Source organism: Corvus kubaryi, unplaced genomic scaffold (genome assembly GCF_017639235.1).
Source record: "Corvus kubaryi isolate FWS band 111438036 unplaced genomic scaffold, C.kubaryi_AGA036_p1.0 76, whole genome shotgun sequence".
In the NCBI taxonomy this organism is placed as follows: Eukaryota; Metazoa; Chordata; class Aves; order Passeriformes; family Corvidae; genus Corvus; species Corvus kubaryi.
Genome location: NW_024582063.1, coordinates 15,321,656 through 15,334,477, shown reverse-complemented (window position 1 = coordinate 15,334,477; position 12,822 = coordinate 15,321,656). Strand labels below are relative to the sequence as shown.

At 43.8% G+C, this 12,822-nt stretch overlaps 1 long non-coding RNA gene across 1 annotated transcript in view; it reads right to left on the bottom strand.

Annotated features, from left to right (window-relative positions):
- LOC121675923 overlaps window positions 1-12,159 on the bottom strand; it is a 60,091-nt gene extending 47,932 nt beyond the window's left edge. The window contains exons 1-2 of the long non-coding RNA XR_006020282.1: window positions 11,709-12,159; window positions 11,223-11,341 (exon numbers count right to left, since the gene is read on the bottom strand). This is a non-coding gene — a long non-coding RNA (uncharacterized LOC121675923). The remainder of the gene's footprint in view (window positions 1-11,222; window positions 11,342-11,708) is intronic.
- Window positions 12,160-12,822: the final 663 nt, after the last annotated feature.

Genomic DNA, 12,822 nt, shown 5'->3' with positions numbered 1-12,822 from the left:
GCGTGGAGTAGATCCTAATGGAAAGGTCAGCCCAAGCAGAGGAATGGCAAATAAATTTTCCTGGGTAAAAAGAAGGAAAAGATGAAGTGGAAAGAATGGTATAGGAAAGGTTTCCACTTCTATTAAAAAAAAAAAAATTAAATTGGGGCTTAAACATCTTGTTGTGTGCAAACGCAACAAAAAATCCTCAAAAACTGAGACAAAAGAGCTTTCTGTCTATCTGTGGTACAGAAATACTTAAAGGTCTTTTTCTCTGTATAGTTGAAAGGCTGGATAAGGATTGCATTGAAGAAAAGAGCAAAGCATTCTGCAATTATGGCATATTTTCTAAAAGGATAAATAAGAGTTTCAGCAAGAAATGAGAGGAGATGTGAGGAAGTCTCCCTTGTTTCACTGGTCAGGTTAGAAATTTTCTGCAGTACCTTTTATATTCATAATTTCTTTTTTAAAGTTCTGTCTGTTTAAAATATAACGAGCCCTGAGCTGGCCATTTTGTCCAGTCTCTTCAAAACAGTGTGAAGCTGAAGCTGTAAACTGTCATGTTGTATGTATTTATTACATGTTTACAGTAGCCTGCCATGCATGCTGAGCAGTTTCCAGACACTGAAGAAGAATGGAGCCACATCTCAAGATCTCATACTCTGAGAGAAGATGACAGAGGTTAAGAGAACAACAATATGCAATTTAGGTTTAAAGCTCATTTTACACTCAGGCAAATTTCTATCACTTTGGCAATGTAAAGAGGATACCACATAGTAAAAAGGGTGATTTATTATTATTTTATGGCTCCTTCATACATTCAAGATAAGAAAAAGAACCCTTCTATAACTAAAAATTGATCTCCAATGTACAGATCAGTTCAGAGTAAACAACCCAGTAGTAATGTGCCTTTAAAAGGATTCTAAAAGTAGAAAGAGAAATGCTACCATACATCCAATGTTTCCAAATATCTTTGGCTTTTTCTGCCTTCAAGCATGCCCTGGGCAGACTTTCTATCTGTTTATCTGAGATTTCTCCTTTGCTGGCAATGGTGAGACATTCCCTCTCTGCTCAGCAGCTGCAACACGTTGCTCTCCTTGGGATCAGCTCACTGAGAACTGAAGCCTCAGGCGGGGGAGTGATCTCCATCATCCACACAACGTTCTGTGGGGTCCCATGTGGATGATAAACTCACTGTGAGGACAAATGCACCCTGACCCGAGCAGGCAGCATGCTGACTGCTTGTACACCCTGGCAGAGAAGTGGTGGACTCAGGGCAGCGCCCGGAGCCGGACAGAGGACACAGAAGTGCACCTGTGTCTGCTGGCAAGTCCACAAGGAGCCGGTTCATTTTCACACAGAAAACACTGGGCAGACACTTCTCTGTTCAATTACCTGTACATATCTGGTGATCAGGAGTTGGTCTTCTCCACGACTGACCCCCTCCCACCCTGTGTAACACCAGTCCCTCCAAAATTCTTCCCACATATGTTGCTCCATCCATCCATCCCAGGACCAGACACACAGCACCAAGCCGTTCTCTACCCCTGCAAAGATGGCACTCACTTCATGGCTTAGGAAGCTGTGCAGAGCAAGGTTTATACTGATTTATGAGGCTGTCACGCTGCAGGCCAGATTCCCATCACCCAGTTTGTAAATCTGAGTAACCAAGCCCTATCTCAGAGCATTTTTCCAGCATATGCTGTTGTAGCAGATACAGTTGTCGGCACAGGATCCTTGACAAGGAACAAAATATTTTTATTGGGTTCTCTACTGCAGTGATTCATCTTTTTTTTCAGGTTTCATGTATTATTAATTGTTATTATTATTTTTTATAATTTGTTAAGCACTTATAGCATATTTCTCCACACACATGACTAAATTATGGTCCTGATCTTTGAGAGGCTGTATTTTCAGTAGACAGATTTTTCTCACAGACTACTATAAGCTCATCATAATTTCTGCAATATTTACAGTGTGTCTTAAAAGTCTACCACCTAGATCTTCAGCTTTCATTTTATTTTTGTGGGCCTTTTTTTTCCTTCTATTTGTAATCAGATGAAAGAGACTTAGAAATCTAACAGATCTTTAAGAAAAATGCCTGTAGTTTTTTCTTATTAATCATTTGATTTCCCAGACAATCCCATGAATTTTCAAGAATTTCAGAAGGCTCATGAAAAAAATGTGTGAAAGCAAGTAGTGGTAAAATTACACTCTTCAAGCACCACAGAAAGAAATACCCCATGTTTTATAATCATTATCATAATTCCTATACCATGGATTGTGCTACATGAGGGGATACAGGAGAAATGAGCTCTGATCTCTTCTGGAGATCATGCATAGGGTAGTCTCTGATCTGGGGATCTGGGCTCGATATGGTTCCTGCCCACCCTCTCCTCCTGACCACAGTTTCTCAGGGCATGTGTTTGCTCTGTGTAATACAAAGCAAAAAAGATCCAATCTTGGAGGCAAGGTTTTACTTATGGCCTTCACAGTCCTTGCACGAAGCACTGCAGTTTTTGATTTAGACTCTCTTTTCAGATATAATGAATAAAATCACAGAATTTTTTGGGTTCAAAGTGACCTTAAAGATCATTTAATCTAATCCCTCCGCCATGGACAGGGACACCTTGCACTAGACCCGTGTCCTGGTTTTCAGCCTAGGACAGAATTCATTTTCTTGCATTAGCCATGAGAGGGTAGAACCTGGAGATGTGAGGGCATGTCCAGGTTGTTATTCTTTACTCCCTCACCTCACTGCTGGAGGGTGGAAGGAAGGGATTTCTGCTTCTGGAAAGAGGCGGGCATGGCTTGCAGCAGGGGGAGAGCGTGGGCACGCAGAGGGTCTGTCCAACATTGGTTTTCATTGTCCCAGGCTTGGTGAACATTTTTGCATGTAAATCACCTTCTCTTTCGTATACTCTTGCCATTAGTATTGTTGCTGTTACCATTCCTTCCCTTATCTCACTGGTGTTTCCAGTAAATTGTTCTTGCCTCAGCTCAGAATCTTTCATTACTTCCTCAGGGAAAGGAGAGCAAGCAAGCTGTGTGTGATTTGGGAGAGTCTCACAGGGCAGGGGAGAGGGCATTAAATTAGAGAGTGCCATTCCTAAACCACAACAGCCAGGTTGCCCAAAGCCCCATCCATCCTTGTCTTCAACAATGCCAGGGATGGGGCACCTGCAACTTCTCTGGGCAGATCATTCCAGTGTCTCACTACTCTCACAGTAATGAATTTCTACCTTATATCTATCTCTCTCAACCTGCTGATCATGCTGGAATAGAAGAAATAATATCCATGGCTACGGACAGGGCCAGCAAGTGCCGGGATCTGCTGTTCTAAAATGCCTGGAGCAGGAAAAGCGGCCTGCAGCAAGGAGTAAATGACAGGTGTGAAAGCTCAGGTCAAACAGTAGTATTGCAGCTGTTCCATGCATCACCTTTGAGAAGCAGGATCTCTTTTCAGCACTTGGAGGCAGGAAAATAGTTCAGAGACATCCACAGTGCCTGATTCTGCTGGCCAAACAGCCACCTTTCACTCTCCCAGCTGATAGCAATACTATATATGAGATAGGAGAGAGACTTGTGGTTATTTATTGTTTTAAAATGAACTAGGCATATTGATTATTTTTCCCCTTTTCTTTCTGAAAACACGATTAAGCTGGTATAACAAACAGCTCCACTAATGGACTGTGTCAGTAACTGACGGCCATCTTTGGCTGAAGTTAACTGCATCCTTCTCTACTTGTTTCACCCCAGTGTTCCTTGCTCTGGCAGTGGCCACATACTGACTCATGACATCCTTACAGACCCACCAGGCATTGTTGTCATCTCAAAGTGAGTGTCATCTTCCTGTTTCTACGGGGCCATGGTGCATGGAATGAGCAGATGTAGCTCCTTCATCTGGACCTGACTCCCTATCCCATTTAAACAGCACAGGGCAGTCACTGTCAGCCAGGGGCTCAAGACAATGCTTCATGCCTTTTCAGAATCTGTCTGCTGGGGAAGCACAGGAAGGTGACAGTCCCCACACTGCTACCTCTCCCCCTCCCACACAGAAAACATGACAGGAGTGGGAGATGCTGCTCACAAAGGTAAAGAGGATGACTGAGGACATCCAGTCATGCAGACAGTGTCTCAGCCACTGGCTCTCTGGGACCCATCTCAGAAAAAAAGCCCCTGTTTCATGAGTCCAGAGATGAGACTAAATAGAGTGAGAATGTCCCAGCAAGGCTCCTGCAAGCAAGGAGTGGCACTCTTTTTTGTGCCGTCAGATCCTTCCAGGACCACGTCCCCAGGCTTCCATCACCAAAGCATCACAGTGCCATGACTTTGAGCCTACCTTGGGTGTAGGAGCTGTCAGGCTCATGCCAGGCCACAGGATGCCTTCTGCACTTATAGCAGTACTAGCACAACAACAGCATTTGTTGTTGGACTGGCTTTGCACAGGGTCATGCACCACAGCTGCCTGAAGGTCTTCTGTTGGTCCATAGTAAGTTTGGTGGAATCAGCCACCTCTGTGAGCTGAGCCACAGGCTGGTGGGGCTGCTTGCACACTCCAGATTTGGCACGTGATTCGAAGCACCACTGAGTCGAGGGTCTGTTAGACAGGGGAGGGCCCCAGCTGAAAGCACCCACCCCCTGTGCTGTTTCAGAGGAATGAAAGAACCTTGTGCAGAGGGCTGAGAGCATCAGTCACCTCTCTGAAAGGATGGCAGAGAGCGACCTTGCATATAAATAACTGAAACGCACAACTCGGGACTTTCTGTCTCTGTCAGACAACCCTCAATAGACAGTTGTGAGAAATACAGCAGCCACACGGTAATAAAAAACAGGCTTACATTTGTCACCTCATTGAATCCAGGTATAAAATATGATGCATCTTTCTCCAGCAGACAATGTCCTCTGTATCATCTTCAGGCCAGGTTCAGCCCCCCTGAGGCTCCTGAAGGAAGGTACAGATTACATGCACATGCATGCACAGGGGAGCTTCCACAGGCACCTAAATGGTGAATTGACCACCTGCCTGTAGGGGAGACTCCTGCACAGAAGATTAAATAGCCACCACTTCTGTCTATTTCTTTCTACTGCCTCCAGTGAGAACCATGAAGGTATACTCAAAGGCAGAGGCTGGCTTATAAGTCTTCACCTGAAGTGTCTAATAAAGCATAACTCCTGTATTTTCAAACAAGCTGACTGCCATGCTACAGTGCCTTCTCATCACAGTAACACCTCAGATACTTGCAGAGTACTGGTGTGAAAAAAACTATACTTGTACACAGTGACTGTGCATGGACAAGATACTACCAGGGAACTTGCAACTGTTGGTAATGCTGTGCTTTTCCAGGTATTTTTCTACCAAATTATGTGAGGAGTGGGCCAGTTCTTCCAGAACTGCAGCAGGACTGCAGAGTCACAGGAGCACAACTCAATACCCCTACCCCACCCACCACTGTGGCTGCTCAAGAAAAGCCTTAAAAATGCAAGTATTTTCCAATGAAGCACAGTTTCAGTCCCAAATCCATACATGATGCTCAGAAAGCATAGGTATTTCCCCCAGCTCACCACAAGAACCTTTCTCCTTCTGTCCTAGACTCTGTCAGCACTGGGGATGGCTGCAGTCATGCTTCCTGGATCGAGTTGCATGGATAGTTGAATTTCTTTACATCAGAGTGGTGTGTCTCCCTCAAATCATCTCTGGGTTATGGCTGAGAACCTCCTCTGTGTCTAAAGATGCTCTCATACAGTAGAGCTTCATTCTGTTACGTCAGTCTGATGTACGGCTCCTCTCAAAAAATACAGTGGAGATGTGAAAGTGGTTTGCAGGTGACTGGGTTGCACAGCCCACCTTGCAGTGGGCAACAGGGCTGCAAAACCTTAAGCTGAACTCTGAATTTGGCCAAAACAACTGTTATAGTATGTAATTGGGAGTTTTCTCTTTCTTTATCTTTGTTTGCTTATTTCAAAGGCAAAAAGAAGACAGAGAGGAAAGCAATCTAGGAATCAACCCACTTCCACTCACAGTCAGGGAGAAGTCCTCCACATACTCCCAGCTTGAATGAAACCAAAGATTATCAGTTTCATCACATTTTCACAGAAAATATTTTTAATTCATTGACGATCTATTTTAACCATGTAGTTGGAAATGCAACTACAGAGAATAGATTAAGTGGTAAGACAGGACTTAAGACTCTCTTTAAACAAAGATCCAAGGCTGTCCAAGAGTACCTTGAGACTGATAGATTCCATTGCATTCAACACACATTTCCCACACCACCAGGACCCTGAAAGTCCCCAGTGCTGCCATGTCCTATGATGGGACCTGTGAGTTCTGTACCTGAGCCAGGCATCCTCCAAAGGCTCTGCTGGGGAAGGAGAGAAAAGCAGTGCTCCAGGGAAGAGGGGCATCAGCACAGGTCAAGGCCAGGAAGAAAGGTAGTGCCAGGCAGGTATTCCTAGAAATTGTTCTAAAAGTCCAGCTTTCCATCTGAGCAAATATTTGTGTTGGTACTAATCACAGCTGCCTTTCTCAAGTTCTGGTAATGCCTTCATTCATATTCCTGTGTAAAGTTCTGTTTGTAGTTAAGAGCCTCCACAGACTCCTCTGTACGTAGCACTGAAATGGGGTTACTTCATGCTCTGGCAGATAGATGGGATTGTAGTGTGTATATTTACATTTTTAAAAAAGATATTGCTAATGCATTTCAGTAATGATAATTTTAAAAAGTCTTTCTAGCCATTACAGTAATGGCTTTGAGCTAATTGCTTGCATTTGTGCTCAAATGTGGTTTTCCCCTCTCTGACTCATTTCCATTTTTATGGAAATCAGCTTGCTTGCTACACTTTTAACTCACAGCTCATGAGGACCAGCTGTTGTCTGACTTCCGAACTCAGGTAGGAACCTACTCCACTGATTGCAGTAGGACCACTTGCAGAGGAAGATGCTACTTAGCACAGGTAAAATTTCCAGAACCTGACTTACAGTCCGCAGGATGTGCTGGAAGATGCTGTGTGCTTTTTGTACCTGGTGAGTTACACCCTGAGGACTGCAGGCAAGCAGAGCCATCTCCCCTCGGAATTAGCTTTCTTGCAGTTCTGCCTATTGCCCAAAGGCATTAAAAAATAAATAAGAGAGCTCTTTCATGTCATGGGCTGAACATGCTGCTGCTCCAGAAAGACTTTACATTGTGGCAATCCCTGTCCCCTCAGCCTCCTTGCTGATCACTGGTACAATAATTTCCATGTTAATAGGCATCTGTTCTCCACGAGGGTCTATGCTGTACCTGGGACAAATCAAAAAGGAGGACCAAGGTTGCTTTAAATTCCTTTGAACTTCCTGTTTGACAAGTTATTGGAGCCACGGGTGAAGACAAAGGACTATGAGGTTGGAAATTTGCTTTGCCCAACCTAGAGATAAGAAAGCCCATTCTACAATGTATAAGCTGAGGCCATGGTCTGACAGGATCCACAACCGCTGACAGTCTTGCTCCAGCAACTACAGGATGGCTCCTTTTCTCTTGAGCACCAGAGAAGAGAAATGTGACTTAGACATGCATTTGGAGTCACCTTCAAGTATTTACTGAAGAACACAGTGACTGACTCTTGTCAAGGGTTGTTGCACATTTCACAGGAGAGCACAAAACCTGTCAGAAAGTGTCTGCTGCCTAAATGCTGCAATGCTCCCTCTGCTTGGAGCACACCCAGACTAGCTTAAAACAACTGAGAACCATGAGCAACAGACCCTGAACTCATGGGAAAAGAGCTCCAGCTCTGAAACATATTGGACACTGACTTGCAAATGAAAGGAAGGTATTCCACTGCCTTCCTGATGTTCACATGCTCTTTTTCCACATGTAATCTGGCCATGCAGAATCAGAGGGTAGGAAGGGAGAAGCACCTGAAAGAGGGATGTGTGCTGTGCCAGGGTATTTTTTCTCCAGGGTGTTTGAGAGAATCAGTAACACCTGCTGAGCACCTTCATTTCATCTCTGCTCAGCACTGTGAAGTCCTAGTATCCAGTATGGGGAGGACAGATTTTCTTAAAACACCTGTTTGCGTTGCTGACAGACTCAAGTTTGGGCTTGGGTTCCCAGATCTAGATTACTGTACTGTACTCAGGTGCAACTCTCACAAGACTTCAGTCATGTTAGGGAAATTTCCCTAGGCACCTGTGTCAGAAGTGTAGGTTCTGGTCATCTTCCCTTTCCATTCAGCAGCTCAGCTGTTCTGAGGACCCACAATATATTCTCTCATTCCTCTTTATGCAGATCCATGTACTCAATGTTCTCCTCATCTCTTTGCATGTTATTTATCTGTTATTTTCCCCTTTTCACTCCAGACTTAGAAAACGCAATCCAGTCTTTCTTCAGGCAAAGGCATCCGTAGGTGTCCCCAGGAATTTTGTCCAAAGATTGTTGTGTCCACTTCAATGCTTGACCTAAATTATGTGTCTATACCCCTGAAAACTGAATGAAGTTACTTTATTATTTTGTCCTGCTGCATACATGTGGCTCTTTTTCCTCATTCATGAACCAGCTGAGGGAAAAATTAAATGAGTATCTTATAGATTTACATTCCCAACACAGAATTTGTTGCTTTATGTCCCTAAATCTATCTGTCAGCTTCTATTGCACATTAGGGCCCTTGCTGGAACAACGGTTCCACCATTCTTAAATTAGTTTTCCTTGTTGGTGTTTAAATGAAAAGAGACATCTAATTTGTGACTGAAAATGTTTGTCACTTCTTAGGGGGATCTAGACACACAAAATACAATTAACATCTCTGAAGAACATTGCATAGAGGTTCAGCAGCAGCTGACAGGGAAAATGAAAACAAATAAAATCAGTTGTTCTAATACCATAACTCGAGTGGCAAGTGTAATCTTCTCCCTTTATCTGAGGTCGGAATTGCTTTCCTGCAACAGCTTTCATTATGAAAATGCGGCACTTCTCAGCACCAGAATATTAAGACAACACATGCCCACAGGGGCCCAGATCATTTTAACAAGGAACAAACAATCCAGAATGCAGCTTTTATGGGTTTTTTTCTGAGCTAACACCTGCTTTGCAGGAAATGAACAATGGTAATGATAAGCATGACAACTCACACGTGTCTGTGCTGAGATGTGCGTCATCGGCGTCTTTTTCTTCCTATCACCTCAAGAAGGGCCCAGTGGCCAATGTTACTTTTAGGACTGCCAGAACCTTTGCCCACTGGCTGAGGACAAGCTCTGTAATTCCTCAAGCTGTTGATATTATGGGGTGGCCCTGACATGCTCAGAAGACTGTAAGATTAGTCAGGCTACTGAAGGTCTCCCAGCCCCTTGAGAAATTTATTGAGGAGTGGATGGAAATTTACCCCAATTTTACCACTGTGGCTCAGGACTCCCAAGACATTTGCTTACAGTCACAGAGTGAATAAATGGCCCAGGCAGAATAGAAACAGAAGGTCTGATCCCTGCTTTGTGGCAGGTCTCACAAGGGTCCCCAGCTGTGTATATTTTCAACATCAGGTTGGGAGTAGGAAGAGATGGACAAAGCAGGAAGATGCATATCTACCTGTAGTTTTCTACAAGTGATTATATCAGATACCTTTCTTAAGGCCTAACTGACATCACCATCCAGAAAAAAAAAAAAAAATCTTGTAACTATACTAATTCTTAAATCCAGTTTTATTTATTCTCTAAATGAGCAGTTATCAGCTGTGTCTGTGAAACTTATGCGCCAGAACTCCTCACAGTGGAACCTCCTACCCAGACCAGATTCAATATCTTGTGGCTGAACTCTGCCAAAGTTTACACAGTGGCATGTTTCCTACCTTACTGGGAAGACCCTGTGTTTTCTGCCACTGACTCTGACTCTCAGAGAGCAGCTGCCCATGTTCTGGCTGGTGAAGGCAGAGTGATGCCTGGCTGGCACAGCCAGCCCTGGAGCCAGTGCAGTGCAGCCCTCTCAGGGAGAGATAAGCCACCTGTCTGGAAGCAACCCATGGACTAATCAAGGCTATGAGTTGAGCCACTCTGCTCCGTGAAATAACTTCAGAATAGTGAAATGTAACCTTGAGACTAAGATCCAACTGATATAACAGCTAGCGAAAATATTATTTAAAAATTATTTTGAAATATCTTTAATTTAAACAGGGATTTCCCAGATCTTGGAACTTAGTGCAAAACCAAAAAGTATTAGCTTCGAGAATCATATGACCTGCCTTCAGTTATTTGCCACTGTTGTTTCTCCAAAATTGTTCTTTATGTCTTGTCCTTGGCTTACTTCTACCCATTATTTTCACTACAGATTGGATGGTGGAAGAGAGATTATGCTTATTAAATTTGCTAGCACTAAGCTGCAAGGGACTACACATACAGTGGAGGACAAGGTCAGGACTCAGAATGACCTTAACAGGCTGTAGAAATGGTCTGGGGAAGGAACGTGTTAGAGAAAGGGTATGCGTGAGATCTTACACAGCTGAATAACCACCAGCACAAAAACAGTGTTGAAAGGTGTGGATTAGATAGGAGTTCACAGGAAATCAACAACACACCCTATGGTACCTTAACCTGCAGCAAGGGACATACAGGCTGCTCGTTAGAAAATACATTTAAAAAGTAAGGGAAGCAGCTTGGTCATGTACCAAGACTCTATGGACTCTCCCATCACTCAAGGTCTTCAAGGAGAGATGTGGACAAATGTCATTCATTCATTAATCATTTGTGTACCAGTGATCCTGAATGAGACAATGGACCACAGGGCCACCTCTTCCACCTCTGTGCTTCCAATGAACTCTGAGGCAGACCTGTTGCAGGACAGCTCTGTTTCTGCACCAGGGATTCCAGATGGGGCACAGGAGATCGACTACCCAGTTCATCTAAGATCTGGAGATGGCCAGAGGCTTGACATCTGGAACAGCCAGGAGCACCATTAACCTTGTAACCACAACAGAATCTTTAATGTAGACCAAGACCAGTACATTTGCCAGTAACATCCGCAGAGAATCTAAGACTAGCTTGACCTAAGGATTATTTTTCCTCAGGCTTAGGACAGATTCACAGTTTCTGGTATGGCCAGTAAGATACTGTCATCACTTAGGTAGTGAGTCGCACAGGATTTGCAATGCTGTAAAGCCAAGATACTTGGAAAGAGTTCATTTCCAGAGCAAACTCATGTAACTGAGCAGCCAGCTGTGGCCTAGCTCTCCCTCTGCCTTCCCAGTCTCTAGAGCTTACAGGTCTCATAGAGACCTCTTACCTCGGGTCAGGTTATAAGAGGGGTCATGCTTTTAAGTTCTGGAAGTTCCCCAGATCAGTCCCTGGTGTTAGCTAGCATAGCAGTCATCCCAGTCACATTGCTGTTGCATTATTTTTGCTCTGTGGATAAAAAGAGGATTAAAGTCTTCAGAGCTGCCAATACAGATTCTTTTTGTTGCAATCTGCTCATTTATGCAAACAAAACCTGCAAAGCTGGAAGGAGACTGACACATAAGATTTAGGGTGGAGTGTGGAATAGTGATGCTGCATTTTGCCAAATAGAAAATCTATGTGCATCTCACTGGGAAACCAAGCAGACACCTTAAAGAAGATGGAGGGGAGCAGAAAGGATGCCACAATTCACCCACACACACTTAAAGCAAAGGACAGGAAGACCCTCAGGACCTACAACTGACAAGAAAAAGAGAGAATGTAAATAGCTTTGACTGAGAACATGCATTGAAAACACACAAAAATGCTTCCGTACCTTCTTGTTACTTCTGTTTCCCTTAGGAATTCCACCGTAGTAGGTGGGATGGCAGCGGAAGTGACAGAGGACATAGAACACTGTCTTTCTGTTGGCAGAACTTTGTTTTTCCTCCTTCACTTTCCTTGGAACAAAATCATGATTCTTCCATTCTCCGCAGCCTGCTCCATTTCTCCTTCCTCAAAAGAAGATTTTCTGGTTATATAAAATAAATAATGGAACCCATTTCAGATGCAGGAGCTACAGATGTCAGTTCTGCCACTCCCCGTCTCCCTTTCTCTTGTTCTCATTAATAGGAGAAGCTCATCACTCCTTTCGGAAAAGGATAGAAAAATTTCTTTGCAAGACAAAGAACACATTTTTACTAGTTCTCAAAGAATTACTCCTTAAAATGTACAATCTGTTCAGGTTTACACACTGAATATCTACATGTAAAGCAGAATTTCCAGGACAATTCAGGATTTCTCAGAAGGGTTCTGAAAGGGAAATTTTAGTCAAAAGATCTACTCTTGCATAAGCTTTGTTCAGCCTGCCAAAAAATTGCTAGCTTTGTCTAATCCATCATAAGATATGACACATCAGAAAGCATGACACAGCTTAAATGAAGGGTGGTATTTTGTAAAAGCATCTGACCTCATGCCAACACCCATCTGAATTCTCAGTCTGCTCACATCCCCATTTTGTCTCTCTTGTTTACCAGGAGCTGGAGCCTGCCCAGCACACTCGACTGCACACACAGGCATCCACTAGCAGAAAGATATGATGGAAAGCACACATTTACCAGTGGCTAGTATGCTTTAACTTCTGTGTGGGCAAACTCAGTCCTGACAGAAAATGGTGAGAGTGACAGCCTTGGCTTTTGAAAGCCTCTCTGTAGCGAGACCAGGCAGCATAATGTGAAAGCAGAGGTTGTTATATATTCACAGGTTATCCCAGTGCCATTCTGTGGGGAGACAGGCCTTTAGCCTCCATTCAGGCTTATCATGCTCCTCCGAGGGTACAGCCAGGGAGCCAATTAGCACTAACGATGGCAGAGGTGATTTAGTGATATGGACATTTGTGTATAAGCAAACGATGGGTGTTGTCAGATCAGTGGAATAAAATATCACTCCTG